The sequence below is a fragment of the Triticum urartu genome, chromosome 4A (genome assembly GCF_056163025.1).
Source record: "Triticum urartu cultivar PI428250 chromosome 4A, HENAU_Tu73, whole genome shotgun sequence".
Classification (NCBI taxonomy): domain Eukaryota; kingdom Viridiplantae; phylum Streptophyta; class Magnoliopsida; order Poales; family Poaceae; genus Triticum; species Triticum urartu.
This window is the reverse complement of record NC_141876.1, coordinates 497856586-497876399: the sequence shown is the minus strand read 5'-3', so window position 1 is coordinate 497876399 and position 19814 is coordinate 497856586. Positions and strand designations below refer to the sequence as shown.

The following is a 19814-nucleotide window of genomic DNA, read 5'->3' as shown; positions in this document are numbered from 1 at the left end:
TTAATCTATTCGAATAGCCGTGTTCTTCGATAACAGGACGACTTGGAGTTGTACCTTGACCTTATGACAACTAGAACCGGATACTTAATAAAACACACCCTTCCAAGTGCCAGATACAACCGGTGATCGCTCTCTCACAGGGCGACGAGGGGAGGATCATCGGTTAGGATTATGCTATGCGATGCTACTTGGAGGATTTCAGTCTAATCTCTTCTACATGCTGCAAGACGGAGGCTGCCAGAAGCGTAGTCTTCGAAAGGATTAGTTATCCCCCTCATATTCTGGCATTCTATAGTTCAGTCCACATATGATACCCTTACTCCATTTGATACCCATGCATATGTAGTGTAGCTCCTTGCTTGCGAGTACTTTGGATGAGTACTCACGGTTGCTTTCTCCCCCTTTTCCCCCTTTTCCTTTCATTCTAGTTGTCGCAACCAGATGCTGGAGTCCAGGAGCCAGACGCCACCGTCGACGACGACTCCTACTACACCGGAGGTGCCTACTACTATGTGATGCCCGCTGACGACGACCAGGAGTAGTTAGGAGGATCCCAGGCAGGAGGCCTGCGCCTCTTTCGATCTGTATCCCAGTTTGTGCTAGCCTTCTTAAGGCAAACTTGTTTAACTTATGTCTGTACTCAGATATTGTTGCTTCCGCTGACTCGTCTATGATCGAGCTCTTGTATTCGAGCCCTCGAGGCCCCTGGCTTGTAATATGATGCTTGTATGACTTATTTTATTTGTAGAGTTGTGTTATGATATCTTCCCGTGAGTCCCTGATCTTGATCGTACACGTTTGCGTGTATGATTAGTGTACGATTAAATCGGGGGCGTCACAAGTTGGTATCAGAGCCGACTGCCTGTAGGAATCCCCCTTTCCAACTCCTTGGCCGAAGTCGAGTATAGTCATTGAAAAACTTTTACTAACATGGCTGTGCGGCTTACGGGCCCACGTCGCCATCTGGGTGGTATTAGGATCTTTTACTCCTCGATCCTTACTCTGGGACTCTGAACTCTCTTCTATTCGGGTTAAATGAATTTTGCTAAATCTAACATTAGGATCTCGTTATCACTTTCACCCGGAGAGCCCCTTATTACTAATGATCGTCTGCTGCACATGAAGACCCTGAAGATACTCACCGCTGTTAACCCGAGAATTTGTGTTCATCACGTTTACAATTCCCCTTCCACCGTCAACCCTTATGGATAAATACTTGCAATTGTTATGCTTACATACATCCCTAGTTGGTCTTGTTATTACAAGGTACCCCGAAATACTCGTCGTATTTTCGAGAATCCTTTGAGCTTACTGCCTTGCTGTTCTTTGTCACCTGAATACCCCTACGGATAATTCTCGCACTTATCGAGTATCCGCTCATTCCCAGTTGTTCAGGTGTTTCGCCAAAGACTTCAAAATATCATTCGATCTTCCGAAAATCCCGAGCAGCCTATTGCTCTTGAAATTCTCGCTTGCTTGCATTATGGTTAATCCCATAAGTTTCGTAATCTTATTGGCCTCCCTTGTCTTTATCATTTTAAGTCTGTTGATTCAATATGTTGAGGATGCTCGCATTCCTCAGTCGAATCCTAGGATTCATCCTTTCGGCTCAGACGTCATTTGGATATGATCTGGTTCTTGACCAATCAATGCCTTGATCGTTTGTGCTTCCAAGTCTGTTGAACTTATTCATTTTCGATCAGAACGATTGCTTATGATCCCTTGATTTGGAGATCATAAAGTTTCTTTGCATTAAGCTTTGAATTAGTCAGTTGTTTCTATAACCCGATGCCATGGCATTCCTTCTTCCTTTGATTGAGTACCGATACTCACATCAGCCCCGTTATGAATCGCCATACCCATTGCCGGGTTATTATCCGACAATGTCCTTCACAACCAAAATTATTGTGAGTTCTTTACCTGATACATAATGCCCTTGGTAAATGGTATCATCTGCTTGGCCAACCATGCTCTGCTTTCGAGCTGGTCGTATTTACTATTGAAGCTTGTGTTATATGTTTCCACGATACCCTCACGGGTTGAACCTATGCCTTCCTTTATATGTGTGAACTCGGAAGTTTTCACGAGTCATACTCATCTGGTATTTCACCAAGATAAAACTTTCAACACTAATGCCTTTATCAAAGCGAATAGTGAATGGAAGGTTATATATTGAAGAAGTGGGAGTCGACCTTGAACTTTGTGTTCATGCCCATGGACACGATGTAGATCTTATCATTAAAGCTTTTCTTAAATTAATTATTCCCTTGGTATAAGTTCATCTTATCTCTGGGATCAGGCCTTTTGCAATCGTGGTTCTGACCATGTTCTCCTTTAAATAACATTTCTCGTGCAAGTTTAAGCATTTGTCTTCTGCAGAGCAATACCCTAGTCCAATCTCTACTTTGATCTGTCGTCGAGCATTACCCCCTGGTATCTTGAGATTATCATGGAACTGCATAACCTCTTATGAGTTCTTCATCAGGTATTACATTCTCACGGACTCCAATTTTTCACGGGCCTTGAGTTATGAAACACTCAAGGACACAGATAACGGAATCGAGTCTGCACTGCGATTCAACGAGGATTAGAGATCTTCATCGCTTACAAGTTTAATACTCCATGTCTGCCCTAGCCTGAACGGATACATCATTATCGTGCTAATTTTAATCATCAGCATTCTGAGCTCTTCAAGGGTATCAACTGAATTCATGATGAGAAATACCATCCTTGCCCCCGATGATTTGTGTTATCATCGGCCACTTTATTGCCTTCCCTCCAACACAAACTTGTTCATGTTTTGTGTTATACCTTGAGTTCCTTGCTATCCAGCATTTGTCCTTCTTTACCTTGGAATATTAGCACCTTTTGTGTCAAGAATGTCATGGTAATTTTACCACCTCTTGAGAATTCTTGGTATAGTAATATCTCTCGCCATTTGCGTTCATTTCTTGGTCTCCGTGTTGTTTCTAACCGGAATACCGACAAATGGTCTGTGATGTGTAAATTCTAAACTTCTAGCAACCCTATTGATTTGAAGTTATTGGTCTACAGTTTCATTAGAATTCTATTGCTTATTGAATCATCATTCAAACATTGATCGTGCTACCTAGTCCAGATTCCTGGGTGCACCCTTCTATCATTGCTCAGTTGAGCATGTTTCCCTCGAGCATACATCATTATATCATTGATCCGACAAATGATATTTCCTGTTCACATAATTGTGGAAATCCATCTTTTGGAAATCTCGATGAATTGTCGCTGAGTTCATCAGCCACCTCATTCTATCCTTGATTTAATAATGAACTCATGATTTGGAACTTGCTTCCACAGTTCAATTCCCGAGAATCTTACAATGTCATCTTGACAATTTGTGCCGCACCTTTTCTCCTCGGGCCTCCTGAGTCTGAGTTATCCTGACACCAATCAGATCTGAATCTCGGTCAGATATGATGGTTCGAACATATTTCCAAGAGTTATAAAATTGGTCTTATGTGACCCGGTAAGGTGGTGTCGTGCCTAGCACACCTGGCCGGTTGGCCATATTGTTATAGATTCCTTTTCAGCAAGGTTATCCATTCTTCCATGAGTAAATTGTAAGACTTATTCTACAAGTTATTCCTGATGGATCCTTTGTGTTTCCAAAGTCTGATCTTCAACTGATGACCATGTCAATGCTTTCTCGGAGCATGCCTATGGTACTTCAATTTTCAACAAGACCATTTGAAGCCCAATGCTAAATGTTTCCTGCTCAATTATCCAAACACCGATGTACGGGTAATGTCATGAAATTTCTCTCCCCTACCTAAGGAGTTTTCTACATTATATCCTGTCATGGATAATATGTTCTGCTTGTCCTTGGGAAGAATATACACTTGAAATATGTGTTTAAACACATTTTCCTTTCCATTGTTCTGTTTAAAACCTGATAATCACTTTTCCTTTCCATTGGTTTGTTTAAACCTTCTTGTGTTCTATATTGTATAAGCAGTAATATATCCTTGCTTATGTAAACACCTCGTTGTACCACTCTGTTAGAATGACCCTATTACTTTTGTTGATGGCATTCCGGTAACCATCGATGGATGAGAATCTTGCCTACTGGTCCGCCTCGTTCAACGAACAGGAAAATGGTTCTCTTCGTCCCTCGCCCTTGGTACTGATGTGTTGTCGACATGACCGACAAATTATCCTCTGGCATGCCTTGCTTACATGATCGTGCAAGATGTCACCGTCCTTCCTACTTTTAACCACATGGTGGGCCCATAACCCACAGTTCCACAAGATCGAAACCTGACTCTCCTGTACACCTTGTTAACAAAGTTATCCCTTGCTCTTGGTTTCGTAGGTAATTCGCGAGCCACCTTCCTAGTGCTCCATTCTGGTATCAGACGCAATACTTACTCTCGCTGCTGTGAACCCTTTCTCACTATGGTTCAGACATTGAACAACTATCTATCCGCTTGGGCCCTCTCATTGTACCTTCGTACCTTACTCTCGATGTATTTTATATGTTCAACTCGAGAGGTAGTCTTATGCTCATTCATGGGTTAACCCCCAGCTTGTTTCCCTCATAAGCATTCTGACGTAGCCAAGTTGCCTATTACCTATTCGTAAGTACGTTGGAGTTCCGAAGAAAGGATGACGACTTGGTCATGGTGACTTAAATCAGAGAAATGAAGACATCAACGAAAGGGATCAACCTCTTCGAGAAGAGCAACCAAGACCGAGAAGACTCGATAGAATTTCGTAGCCACGTCTTTCCCTTACTCCCCTCCTAAATCTCGGGACGAGATTTCTTGTAGTGGAGGAGAATTGGGACGCCCGGATAATTAGGCTACAGTAATCTCACGATAATGATGCCACGTCACCATGGTTACTATTTTTAATCTTGCGGTGTATCACGTCCCTTTCGAATTCTAACTTAAAATAAAGTTAAACGATAAAAGTTTTCTAAAGTCAAATCTAAAATGTTCAAAGTGTAGCAAATAAATCATATATGATCAGGGTGGTGAACTCAAAATTTTATAAAATGCTTAGATGCACTAAATGATAGAAACAATAGCTAAATTATTTATTTAATTGTCACTTAAATGATTAAATTATTGAAAACTACTTTTAATAAATAAAGGATAATTGTGGCAGTAATATAATTACTACCACTAATTTAGGTGCTAGAATTATATTTCATAAAACAAAAATAGTATGAATTAAAACCGTAAAAGAAAAATGTTATAAACAGTTAAACAAAAAAACAAATAGAAGATCCCCCCCCCCCGCTGGACCATGGCCCAGCAGGCCATCGGGCCGCCAGGCCGGCCCAGCCGGCGCCCCACTCCCCTCCTCCATATCCCCCACCCCGATCGAACCCTAGGGCAACCACCCCCCCACTTCCCCCATCGATCCAGATCTGGATCGGGATCATCCCCGTTGCCCCGCACGAACCCCCCACTCCTCCCGCACGAACCCCCCCCCCACTCCTCCTGACCGAGACACCCACCCTCTCCCGTTCTCCACCGTCGCCTGCCTCCTCAACCTCCCTCTTGTGTGGATCCGGTCGGGGGCAATCGACGCCCCCGAAGCCCTGCGCCGACGCCGGACCACCCCCGCCGGAGCCACCCCGCCACCCGCCGTCGTCTACGTCGCTCGTCCCCATCCTCCTCCTCGCCCCATGCCGAGGCCGTCGTTCCTGCGCCGCGCCCTCGACCCCGTCGCCCCGCCGCACTCGTCGCCGGCAACCCGGACGCCGCCCCTTCCTCGTCCTCCTCCTCGAGCATGCCTTGCTCAACTACAGGGCTATGCGAGCCCCCTTCCCTTCCCCTCTTCCTCCCTGGCAGACCCGCCGCCGTGCTTGTTGCCGCTGCTGTAGTGCTTCTCTGTCTCAGGCAAGCACACCATGGTGCTTCTGGCATCGCGTGGGAGCTGCCTAGCCCTTCGGTGCTTTGCGTGCGTGCTCCTCGCACCGGCCCCCTCGAGTTCTTGCTTCGGCCGCCGCCTCGCACCGTCCTGCTGCCTTCGCTCCCCCCTGCTCGCCTTGTCGCGCTGACCCTTGCGCCGTCCCCTTGCCCTGCACGCCCCGCTCTCCCACCGCCCATCGCTGGGCGCAACTCGGGCCGGCCGGCTCCCCGCGCCCGCTGGTCGCAGCCAGATGCACCCCGCCCCGCGCGCCCCTGGGTGAGCGCCGTGGCGGGCACCCACGCGCCGCATCCACCGCCTGGTGCCCGCTAAGGCCCCCTGACGCAATGACATGTGGGGCCTAGCCCCTGGAACATTTATAAAAAAGGATTAAAAGGAAATAAAAAATATTAATTAATTAATTGGTTAATTAACTTAATTAATCCTAATTTGATTAACCTAAGTAACTACTTAACCTAATTAACTACTGTTAATTAACAGTATAGCCAATGACAGGTGGGCCTGCTGTCCAGTTTGACCAAGTCAAACTGCTGACTGGACTAGCCTAGTCATTGACAGGAGGGTCCCACTAGACCCCTTTGACCAGTCAACGGTCCCAGTTGACTGTTGACTGGGAAGTCAACTGGGCCCCACCTGTCAGCCCCTTTAGTACATTGTTGTGTACAAGCTGTGGGTACACTTAGCAATTTCACCTTTAATTTTAAATAAATAATTAAAATCAGAAAATGATTTAAATCTTTAGAAAATCATATCTTTTAATCCGTAATTCGGATGAAAATACTTTATACATGAAAGTTGCTCAGAATGACGAGACAAATTTGAATATGCAGCCCGTTTATCCGCCACGCATCCCTAGCATAGCGAACATGCAACTTTCCCCCTCCGTTTCATCTCTCCGAGAACGCGAAACACCGGGAATACGTTCCCGGATGTTTTCCCCCTTCACCGGTACCACCTCGTTCCGCGTTAGGGCACACCTAGCATCATGCTTTGTCATGTCATGCATCGTCATGCATTTGTTTGCATTATATTTATTGTTTCTTCCCCCTCTTCTCTCGCTAGACACCGAGACCGACGCCGCTGCTACCCAGTACGACTACGGTGTTGACGACCCCTCTCTCTTGCCAGAGCAACCAGGCAAGCCCCCCCTTTGATCACCAGATATCGCCTACTCTTCTCTATACTGCTTGCATTAGAGTAGCGTAGCATGTTACTGCTTTCCGTTATTCCTATCCTGATGCATAGCCTGTCCTTGCAACTACTATTGTTACCATTACTTGCTATCCTACTGCTTATTATAGGATGCTAGTGTTCCATCAGTGGCCCTACACTCTTGTCCGTCTGCCATGCTATACTACTGGGCCGTGATCACTTCGGGAGGTGATCACGGGCATATACAATATACTTTGCACAGTTACCTTACCTGTGATACTGTTCGGAGATGGGGGCTGAAGGGGCAGGTGGCTCCATCCCGGTAGAGGTGGGCCTGGGTTCCCGACGGCCCCCGACTGTTACTATGAGGCGGAGCGACAGGGCAGGTTGAGACCACCTAGGAGAGAGGTGGGCCTGGCCCTGGTCGGCGTTCGCAGATACTTAACACATTTAACGAGATCTTGGTATTTGATCTGAGTCTGGCTACTGGCCTATACACACTAACCATCTACGCGGGGACAGTTATGGGCACTCGACGTCATGGTATCAGCCGAAGCCTTCGTGACGTCAGCAACGAAGCGGCGCGCGCTGGATTGGACTGGAACGCCTACTAGGCTAGGTCTGCTTTCGGCCACCCACGCAACATGCAGGTGTGCTAAGGGCGATGGGCCCAGACCCCTGGGCGCTTAGGTTTAGACCGGCGTGCTGACCTCTCTGTTGGTCTAGGTGGGGCTGCGACGTGTTGATCTTCCGAGGCCGGGCATGACCCAGGAAAGTGTGTCCGGCCAAATGGGATCGAGCGTGTTGGGTTATGTGGTGCCCCCCTGCAGGGAAGTTAATCTATTTGAATAGCCGTGTTCTTCGGTAACAGGACGACTTGGAGTTGTACCTTGACCTTATGACAACTAGAACCGGATACTTAATAAAACACACCCTTCCAAGTGCCAGATACAACCGGTGATCGCTCTCTCACAGGGCGACGAGGGGAGGATCATCGGTCAGGATTATGCTATGCGATGCTACTTGGAGGATTTTAGTCTAATCTCTTCTACATGCTGCAAGACGGAGGCTGCCAGAAGCGTAGTCTTCGAAAGGATTAGTTATCCCCCTCATATTCTGGCATTCTGCAGTTCAGTCCACATATGATACCCTTACTCCATTTGATACCCATGCATATGTAGTGTAGCTCCTTGCTTGCGAGTACTTTGGATGAGTACTCACGGTTGCTTTCTCCCCCTTTTCCCCCTTTTCCTTTCATTCTGGTTGTCGCAACCAGATGCTGGAGTCCAGGAGCCAGACGCCACCGTCGACGACGACTCCTACTACACCGGAGGTGCCTACTACTACGTGATGCCCGCTGACGACGACCAGGAGTAGTTAGGAGGATCCCAGGCAGGAGGCCTGCGCCTCTTTCGATCTGTATCCCAGTTTGTGCTAGCCTTCTTAAGGCAAACTTGTTTAACTTATGTCTGTACTCAGATATTGTTGCTTCCGCTGACTCGTCTATGATCGAGCTCTTGTATTCGAGCCCTCGAGGCCCCTGGCTTGTAATATGATGCTTGTATGACTTATTTTATTTGTAGAGTTGTGTTGTGATATCTTCCCGTGAGTCCCTGATCTTGATCGTACACGTTTGCGTGTATGATTAGTGTACGATTAAATCAGGGGCGTCACAACTATGAGAAGTACTTATGACATTTAATTGTTCATCAGGAAAGCTATCATCAATAGGTAGTGGGTCATCTAGAACATTCTCTAACCTAGATAAGTTGTTTGCAACGGGCTTCTCAGCTCCTCTTCTATCAACAATATGTAAATCAAATTCTTGTAGCAAGAGAACCCATCTAATAAGTCTAGGTTTAGCATCTTTCTTCTCCATAAGATATTTAATAGCAGCATGATCAGTGTGGATAGTTACTTTAGAATCAACAATATAAGGTCTGAACTTATCACAAGCAAATACAACTGCTAAAAGTTCTTTTTCAGTAGTAGCATAATTTCTTTGAGCATTGTCTAGGGTCTTACTAGCATAATGGATACCATTTAATTTCTTATCAAATCTTTGCCCTAGAACAGCACCTACACCATAATCGCTAGCATCACACATAATTTCAAAGGGTAAATTCCAATCAGGTGGCTGAATAATAGGTGCAGATACTAATGCTTTATTAAGTATTTCAAATGCTTCTACACAATCATCATCAAAGACAAATGGTATATCTTTTTGTAATAAATTAGTCAGAGGCCGAGAAATTTTTGAGAAGTCCTTAATGAACCTCCTATAAAATCCGGCATGACCAAGGAAACTTCTTATACCTTTGATGTCCTTAGGACATGGCATCTTTTCAATAGCATCAACCTTGGCTTTATCAACTTCAATACCTCTTTCAGAAACTTTATGCCCCAAGACAATACCCTCATTAACCATAAGGTGGCACTTTTCCCAATTCAAGACAAGATTAGTTTCTTCACATCTCTGCAAAACTCGATCAAGATTGCTCAAGCAATCATCAAAAGAAGACCCATAGACGGGAAAGTCGTCCATGAAAACCTCACAAATCTTTTCACAAAAGTCAGAGAATATAGCCATCATGCATCTTTGAAAGGTAGCAGGTGCATTACATAAACCAAAAGGCATATGTCTATAAGCAAAAGTACCAAAAGGGCATGTAAAAGTAGTCTTTGATTGATCTTTAGCCGACAGAGGTATTTGAGAGAAACCAGAATAACCATCTAGAAAGCAGTAGTGTGTATGTTTGCATAATCTTTCTAGCATTTGATCGATAAAAGGTAAGGGGTAATGATCTTTCTTAGTAGCCTTATTTAATTTGCGGAAATCAATTACCATCCTATAACCTGTAATAATTCTTTGTGGAATCAATTCATCTTTATCATAAGGAACAACAGTAATACCTCCCTTCTTAGAGACACAATGAACAGGACTTACCCACTGACTATCAGCAACAGGATAAATTATACCTGCCTCCAGAAGCTTTAGTATTTCTTTTCTTAACACTTCTTTCATTTTAGGATTCAGACGTCGTTGAGGATCACGAACTGGTTTGGCATCTGCTTCCAAATTTATTTTATGTTGACATAGAGTGGGACTAATTCCCTTAAGATCATCAAGAGTATATCCAATAGCAGCATGATGCTTTTTCAGAGTTTTCAATAATCTTTCTTCTTCATTCTCTGAAAGGTTAGCACTAATAATAACAGGATATATCTTCTTTTCATCAAGATAAGCATATTTAAGATTATCAGGCAACGGTTTAAGCTCAAACACGGGATCACCCTTAGGTGGAGGGGGATCCCCTAGGATTTCAACAGGCAAATTGTGTTTTAGAATAGGTTCCTATTTAAAGAATACTTTATCTATTTCCCTTCTTTCATTCATAAACATATCATTCTCATGGTCTAGCAAATATTGTTCTAAAGGATCACTAGGAGGTACGACAATAGAAAGAAGACCAATAATTTCATCCTTACTAGGCAATTCTTCTTCACAGTGTTGTTTACTAAATTCAGAGAAACTAAACTCATGAGTCATATCATATAAGCCGACAATAACAACATCCCTTGTGCAATCTATGGTAGCATTAACATTATTGAAGAAGGGTCTACCAAATATAATGGGACAAAAGCTATCTTGTGGGGAACCAAGAACAAGAAAATCAGCAGGATATTTAGTTTTCCCACACAAGACTTCAACATCTCTAACAATTCACATTCGTGAAATAGTATCTCTATTAGCAAGTTTAATAGTAACATCAATTTCTTCTAACTCAACAGCTGCAATGTCATGCATAATTTCTTTGTATAAGACAATATGTATCGCACTATGCTACGTCTTGAGCTTGCGTTGGTTTTCCCCGAAGAGGAAGGGATGATACAGCAGAGTAGCGTAAGTATTTCCCTCAGTTTTTGAGAACCAAGGTATCAATCCAGTAGGAGCCCATGCTCAAGTCCCTCGTACCTGCACAAAGCGATAGCTACTCGCAACCAACGCGATTAGGGGTTGTCAAGCCCTTCACGGTCACTTATGAGAGTGAGATCTGATAGATATAATATTTTTGGTATTTTTGGTATAAAGATGCAAAGTAAAAAGTAAAAGCAAAGTAAAAAAGCAAAGCAAGATTAAAGTGATGGAGATTGATATGATGAGAATAGACCCGGGGGCCATAGGTTTCACTAGTGGCTTCTCTCAAGAGCATAAGTATTCTACGGTGGGTGAACAAATTACTGTTGAGCAATTGACAGAATTGAGCATAGTTATGAGAATATCTAGGCATGATCATGTATATAGGCATCACGTCCGTGACAAGTAGATCGAAACGATTCTGCATCTACTACTATTACTCCACTCATCGACCGCTATCCAGCATGCATCTAGAGTATTAAGTTAAAAACAGAGTAACGCCTTAAGCAAGAAGACATGATGTAGAGAGATAAATTCATGCAATATGAAATAAACCCCATCTTGTTATCCTCGATGGCAACGATACAATACGTGCCTTGCTGCCCCATCTATCACTGGGTAAGGACATCGCAAGATCGAACCCAAAGCTAAGCACTTCTCCCATGGCAAGAACTACCAATCTAGTTGGCCAAACCAAACGGATAATTCGAAGAGACTTGCAAAGATAACCAATCATACATAAAAGAATTCAGAGAAGATTCAAATATTATTCATAGATAGACTTGATCATAAACCCACAATTCATCGGTCTCAACAAACACACCGCAAAAAGAAGATTACATCGAATATATCTCCACAAGAGAGGGGGAGAAATTTGTATTGAGATTCAGAGAGAGAGAAGAAGTCATCTAGCTACTAACTATGGACCCGAAGGTCTGAGGTGAACTACTGACACTTCATCGGAAGGGCTAGGATGATGTAGAAGCCCTCCGTGATGACGGCCCTCTTTCGGCGGAGCTCCGGAACAGGCCCCAAGATGGGATCTCGTGGATACAGAAAGTTGCGGCGGTGGAATTAGCTTTTTGGCTCCTCTTATGATCGTTTGGGGGTACGTGTGTATATATAGGAGGAAGAAGTACGCCGGAGGAGTAATGAGGGGCCCATGAGGCAGGGGGCGCACCCTAGGGGGGGCGCCCCCCGACCCTCGTGACCGCCTCTTTTGTTCCTTGGAGTAGGGTCCAAGTCTCCTGGATCACGTTCGGTGAGAAAATCACGTTCCCGAAGATTTTATTCCGTTTGGACTCCGTTTGATATTCCGTTTATCCGAAACACTGAAACAGGCAAAAAAACAGCAATTCTGGGTTGGGCCTCCAGTTAATAGGTTAGTCCCAAAAATTATATAAAAGTGGAAAATAAAGCCCAATATAGTCCAAAACAGTAGATAATATAGCATGGAGCAATCAAAAATTATAGATATGTTGGAGACGTATCAGGCATCCCCAAGCTTAATTCCTGCTCGTCCTCGAGTAGGTAAATGATAAAAAGAGAATTTTTGATGTGGAGTGCTACTTGGCATAATTTCAATGTAAATCTTCTTAATTTTGGTATGAATATTCAGATTAGAAAGATTCAAGACAAAAGTTTATATTGACATAAAAATAATAATACTTCAAGCATACTAACAAAGCAATTATGTCTTCTCAAAATAACATGGCCAAAGAAAGTTATCCCTACAAAATCATATAGTCTGGCTATGCTCCATCTTCACCACACAAAGTATTTAAATCATGCACAACCCTGATGACAAGCCAAGCAATTGTTTCATACTCAAACTTTTTCAAAACTTTTTCAATATTCACGCAATACATGAGCGTGAGCCATGGATATAACACTATAGGTGGAATAGAATGGTGGTTATGGAGAAGACAAAAAGGAGAAGATGGTCTCACATCAACTAGGCATATCAACGGGCTATGGAGATGCCCATCAATAGATATCAATGTGAGTGAGTAGGGATTGCCATGCAACGGATGCACTAGAGCTATAAATGTATGAAAGCTCAACAAAAGAAACAAGTGGGTGTGCATCCAACTTGCTTGCTCACGAAGACCTAGGGCAATTTTGAGGAAGCCCATCATTGGAATAGACAAGCCAAGTTCTATAACGTAAAATTCCCACTAGTATATGAAAGTGACAACATATGAGACTCTCTATATGAAGAACATGGTGCTACTTTGAAGCACAATATATGAGACTCGCTATATCATGGTGCTACTTTGAAGCACAAGTGTGGAAAAAGGATAGTAGCATTGCCCCTTTTTATTTATTTTCTCTTTTTTTGGGCCTTCTTTTTTTCTTTGGCCTTTCTCTTTTTTATTGGAACAATGCTCTATTGAATGATGATCATCACACTTTTATTTATTTACAACTCAATGATTACAACTCGATTCTAAAACAAAGTATGACTCTATATGGATGCCTCTGGCGGTGTACCGGGATATGCAATGAATCAAGAGTGACAAGTATGAAGAAATTATGAACGGTGGCTTTGCCACAAATACTTATGTCAACTACATGATCATGCTAAGCAATATGACAATGATGAATGTGTCATGATGAACTAGATGGTGGAAAGTTGCATGGCAATATATCTCGGAATGGCTATGGAAATGCCATAATAGGTAGGTATGGTGGCTGTTTTGAGGAAGGTATACGGTAGGTGTATGATACCGGCGAAAAGTGCGCGGTATTAGAGAGGCTGGCAAAGGTGGAAGGGTGAGAGTGCGTATAATCCATGGACTCAACATTAGTCATAAAGAACTCACATACTTATTGCAAAAATCTAGAAGTTTATCAAAGCAAAGTATTACACGCATGCTCCTAAGGGGATAGATTGGTAGGAAAATACCATCACTCCTCCCCGACCGCCACTCATAAGGAATACAATCAATAAACAAATCATGCTCCGACTTCGTTACATAACGGTTCACCATACGTGCATGCTACGGGAATCACAAACTCTAACACAAGTATTCTTTAAATTCACAACTACTCAACTAGCATGACTTTAATATTATCACCTCCATATCTCAAAACAATTATCATGCTTCAATCTTTTCCTAGTATTCAACACACTCAAAAGAAAGTTTCACAAATCTTGAATACCAAGCATATTGTTATTAAGCAAATTACCATGCTATTTAAGATTCTCAAAATAATTTAAGTGAAGTAGGAGAGATCAATAGTTTCTTTAAAACAAATCCACCACCGTTCTCTAAAATATCTAAGTGAAGCACATAGAGCAAAATTATCTAGCTCAAAAGATATAAGTGAAGCACATAGAGCAAAACTACTTAGCTCAAAAGATATAAGTGAAGCACATAGAGTATTCTATCAAATTTTAATTCATGTATGGCTCTCTCAAAAGGTGTGTACAGCAAGGATGATTGTGGTATGCTAAGACACAAAGACACAAATAATACAAGACGCTCCAAGCAAAACACATATCATGTTGGTGAATAAAAATATAGCTCCAAGTAAATTACCGATGGAAGTGGACGAAAGAGGGGATGCCTTCCGGGTCATCCCCAACCTTTGACTTTTTGGTTTCCTTGGATTATATTGGGGGTGCCATGGGCATCCCCAAGCTTAGGCTCTTGCCACTCCTTGTTCCATGATCCATCAAAAGAATTCACCCAAAACTTGAAAACTTCACAACACAAAACTCAAAATAGAAAACTCGTGAGCTCCGTTAGCGAAAGAAAACAAAAGACCACTTCAAGGTAATGTAATGAACTCATTCTTTATTTATATTGGTGTTAAACCTACTGTATTACAACTTCTCTATGGATTATAAACTATTTTACTAGCCATGGATTCATCAAAATAAGCAAACAACACACGAAAAACAGAATCTGTCCAAAGCAGAACAGTCTGTAGTAATCTGTAGCTAGCGCAAGATCTGGAACCCCAAAAATTCTAAAATAAATTTCTGGACGTGAGGAATTTATATATTAATCATTTTAAAAAAGAATTAACTAAATATCACTCTTCAAATAAAAATGACAGCAGTTCTTGTGAGCGCTAAAGTTTCTGTTTTTTACAGCAAGTTCAACAAGACTTTCCCCAAGTCTTCCCAACGGTTCTACTTGGCACAAACACTAATTAAACACAAAAAACACAACCAAAACAGAGGCTAAATAATTTATTTATTAATAAGCAGGAGCAAAAAGCAAGGAATAAAAATAAAATTGGGTTGCCACCCAACAAGCGCTATCGTTTAATGCCCCTAGCTAGGCATAAAAGCGAGGATAGATCTAGGTATTGCCATCTTTGGTAGGCAATCCATAAGTGGCTCTCATGATAGTTTCATATGGTAATTTTATTTTATTTCTAGGAAAGTGTTCCATGCCTTTTTAATGGAAATTGAAATCTAATATTCCCTTCCTTCATATCAATAATCGCACCAACCGTTCTAAGGAAAGGTCTACCAAGAATAATAAGGCAAGAAGGATTGCAATCTATATCAAGAACAATGAAATCTACGGGCACATAATTCCTATTTGCAACAATAAGAACATCATTAATCCTTCCCATAGGTTTCTTAATAGTGGAATCCGCAAGATGCAAGTTTAGAGAGCAATCATCGAAATTACTGAAATCTAGCAAATCACACAAAGTCTTGGGAATAGTAGAGACACTAGCACCCAAATCACACAAAGCATAAAACTCATGATCTTTAATTTTAATTTTAATAGTTGGTTCCCACTCATCATAGAGTTTTCTAGGGATAGAAACTTTCAACTCAAGTTTTTCTTCATAAGATTGCATCAAGGCATCAACAATATGTTCGGTGAAGGCTTTATTTTGACTATAAGCATGTGCAGAATTTAGCACGGATTGCAACAAGGAAATACAATAAATTAAAGAGAAACTTTCATAATTAAATTCCTTGAAATCCAATATAGTGGGTTTAGCAACATCTAGATTTTTATTTCTTTCAATCCCACTTTCATGAATTTCATCATTAAGATCTAAATACTCCGAATTTTTAGAACGCTTTCTAGGTAAAGGAAGATCGTATTCAGTTTCATAAAGATTCATATTGCAAAATAAAGATTTAATAGGATACACATAAATAACTTTCAGATCTTCATCTTGATTTTCATAGGTATTGGAAGAACACACTTTAATAAAGGCATCTTTGGAAGCACGCATCCTAGCAGTTCTTTCCTTGCACTCATCAATGGAAATTCTCATGGCTTTGAGAGACTCATTGATATCATGCTTAGGAGGAATAGATCTAAGCTTTAAAGAATCAACCTCAAGAGAAATTCTATCAACGTTTCTAGCCAAATCATCAACTTTAAGCAATTTCTCCTCAAGCAAAGCATTAAAATTCTTTTGTGAATTCATAAAATCTTTAACACTATTCTCAAATTCATAAGGCATCTTATTATAATTTCCATAAAAGTTGTTGTAGGAATTACCATAATTATTAGAAGGATTACTAGGATATGGCCTAGGATTAAAATTCCCTCTATAAGCGTTGTTACCAAAATTATTCCTACCAACAAAATTCACATCCATAGATTCATTGTTATTCTCAATCAAAGTAGACAAAGGCATATCATTAGGATCAGAAGAAACACTCTTAGTAGCAAATAATTTCATAAGTTCATCCATCTTTCCACTCAACACATTAATTTCTTCTATCGCATGCACTTTTTTATTAGAAGATCTTTCAGTATGCCATTGAGAATAATTAACCATAATATTATCTAGGAGTTTAGTAGCATCTCCTAAAGTGATTTCCATAAAAGTGCCTCCCGTGGCCGAATCTAAAAGATTTCTAGAAGCAAAATTCAATCCGGCATAAATTTTTTGTATAATCATCCACAAATTCAAACCATGAGTAGGGCAATTACGTATCATTAATATCATTCTCGCCCAAGCTTGTGCAACATGTTCATGATCAAGTTGTTTAAAGTTCATAATATCATTTCTAAGAGAGATGATCTTAGCGGGAGGAAAATACTTAGAGATAAAAGCATCTTTGCACTTGTTCCATGAATCAATACAATTCTTAGGCAAAGACGAAAACCAAGCTTTAGCACGATCTCTAAGCGAAAAAAGAAACAACTTCAATTTAATGACATCATTATTGACATCTTTTTTCTTTTGCATATCACATAAATCAACGAAGCTATTCAGATGAGTAGCGGCATCTTCACTAGGAAGGCCGGCGGATTGATCTTTCATAACAAGATTCAACAAAGCAGTATTAATTTCACAAGATTCAACATCGGTAAGAGGAGCAATCGGAGTGCTAAGGAAATCATTATTATTGGTATTGGTGAAGTCACATAATTTAGTAGTATCTTGAGCCATCGCGACAAACAAGCAATCTAACACACGGGCAAACAAAAAGCAAACGGGCAAAAAGAGGCAAATAGAGAGGGAGGATAGAGAGAGAAGGTGAATAAAACGGCTAGGGTGAATTGGGGGGAGAGGCAAATGGCAAATAATGTAATGCGAGAGATAGGGATTGTGATGGGTACTTGGTATGTTGACTTTTTGCGTAGACTCCCCGACAACGGCGCCAAAAATCCTTCTTGCCACGTCTTGAGCTTGCGTTGGTTTTCCCCGAAGAGGAAGGGATGATGCAGCAGAGTAGCGTAAGTATTTCCCTTAGTTTTTGAGAAGCAAGGTATCAATCCAGTAGGAGCCCACGCTCAAGTCCCTCGTACCTGCACAAAGCGATAGCTACTCGCAACCAATGCGATTAGGGGTTGTCAAGCCCTTCACGGTCACTTACGAGAGTGATATCTGATAGATATAATATTTTTGGTATTTTTGGTATAAAGATGCAAAGTAAAAAGTAAAAGCAAAGTAAAAAAGCAAAGCAAGATTAAAGTGATGGAGATTGATATGATGAGAATAGACCCGGGGGCCATAGGTTTCACTAGTGGCTTCTCTCAAGAGCATAAGTATTGTACGATGGGTGAACAAATTACTGTTGAGCAATTGACAGAATTGAGCATAGTTATGAGAATATCTAGGCATGATCATGTATATAGGCATCACGTCCGTGACAAGTAGATCGAAATGATTTTGCATCTACTACTATTACTCCACTCATCGGCCGCTATCCAGCATGCATCTAGAGTATTAAGTTAAAAACAGAGTAACGCCTTAAGCAAGATGACATGATGTAGAGAGATAAATTCATGCAATATGAAATAAACCCCACCTTGTTATCCTCGATGGCAATGATACAATACGTGCCTTGCTGCCCCTTATGTCACTGGGTAAGGACACCGCAAGATCGAACCCAAAGCTAAGCACTTCTCCCATGTCAAGAACTACCAATCTAGTTGGCCAAACCAAACGGGTAATTCAAAGAGACTTGCAAAGATAACTAATCATACATAAAAGAATTCAGAGAAGATTCAAATATTATTCATAGATAGACTTGATCATAAACCCACAATTCATCGGTCTCAACAAACGCACCGCAAAAAGATTACATCGAATAGATCTCCACAAGAGAGGGGGAGAACTTTGTATTGAGATTCAAAGAGAGAGAAGAAGCCATCTAGCTACTAACTATGGACCCGAAGGTCTGAGGTAAACTACTCACACTTCATCGGAAGGGCTAGGATGATGTAGAAGCCCTCCATGATGACGGCCCTCTTCCGGCGGAGCTCTGGAATAGGCCCCAAGATGGATCTCGTGGATACAGAAAGTTGCGGCAGTGGAGTTAGGTTTTTGGCTCCTCTTTTGATCGTTTGGGGGTACATGTGTATATATAGGAGGAAGAAGTACGCCGGAGGAGCAACAAGGGCCCACGAGGCAGGGGGCGCGCCCTAGGGGGGGTGCGCCCCCACCCTCGTGACCACTTCTTTTGTTCCTTGGAGCAGGGTCCAAGTCTCCTGGATCACGTTCGGTGAGAAAATCACGTTCCCGAAGATTTTATTCCGTTTGGACTCCGTTTGATATTCCGTTTATCCGAAACACTGAAATAGGCAAAAAACAACAATTCTGGGCTGGGCCTCCGGTTAATAGGTTAGTCCCAAAAATAATATAAAAGTGGAAAATAAAGCCCAATATAGTCCAAAACAGTTGATAATATAGCATGGAGCAATGAAAAATTATAGATACGTTGGAGACGTATCACACTAGCACTAGCACCCATATCACATAAGCCATGATAACAATGATCTCCTATTTTAACAGAAATACTAGGCATGCCTACCACAGGTCTAGGTTTATCTGTATCACGGGGTTTAGCAATTCTAGCAGTTTCGTTGCAGAAGTAAATAACATGCCCATCTATATTATCAGACAAGAGATCTTTAACAATAGCAATATTAGGTTCAACTTTAACTTGCTGATGAGGTGTATATGTTTTAATATTGCTTTTACGAACCACAGTTGAAGCTTTAGCATGATCCTTTATCCTAACAGGGAAAGGTGGTTTCTCAACATAACAAGTAGGAACAATAGGATCATTATAAGTGACAGTCTTTTCTTCAACTTTAATTGGTGCAGCTAATTTTACTTCTATGGGAGGATGATATTTAAACCACTTCTCCTTGGGGAGATCAACATAAGTAGCAAAAGATTCACAGAAAGAAGCTACTATCTCAGAATCAAGTCCATATTTAGTGCTAAACTTACGGAAAATATCGGTATCCATAAAAGATTTAACACAATCAAACTTAGGTGTCATACCTGACTCCTTACCTTTGTCGAGATCCCAATCTTCAGAGTTGCGTTTAATTCTGTCCAATAAATCCCATCTAAATTCAATAGTCTTCATCAT

The 19814-nt window shown here is 41.6% G+C and overlaps 1 pseudogene; it reads left to right on the top strand.

The window, feature by feature from the left end:
* Nucleotides 1–5671: 5671 nt before the first annotated feature.
* Nucleotides 5672–19814, top strand: part of LOC125552326 (putative E3 ubiquitin-protein ligase RHC2A) — a 56766-nt pseudogene continuing 42623 nt past the window's right edge.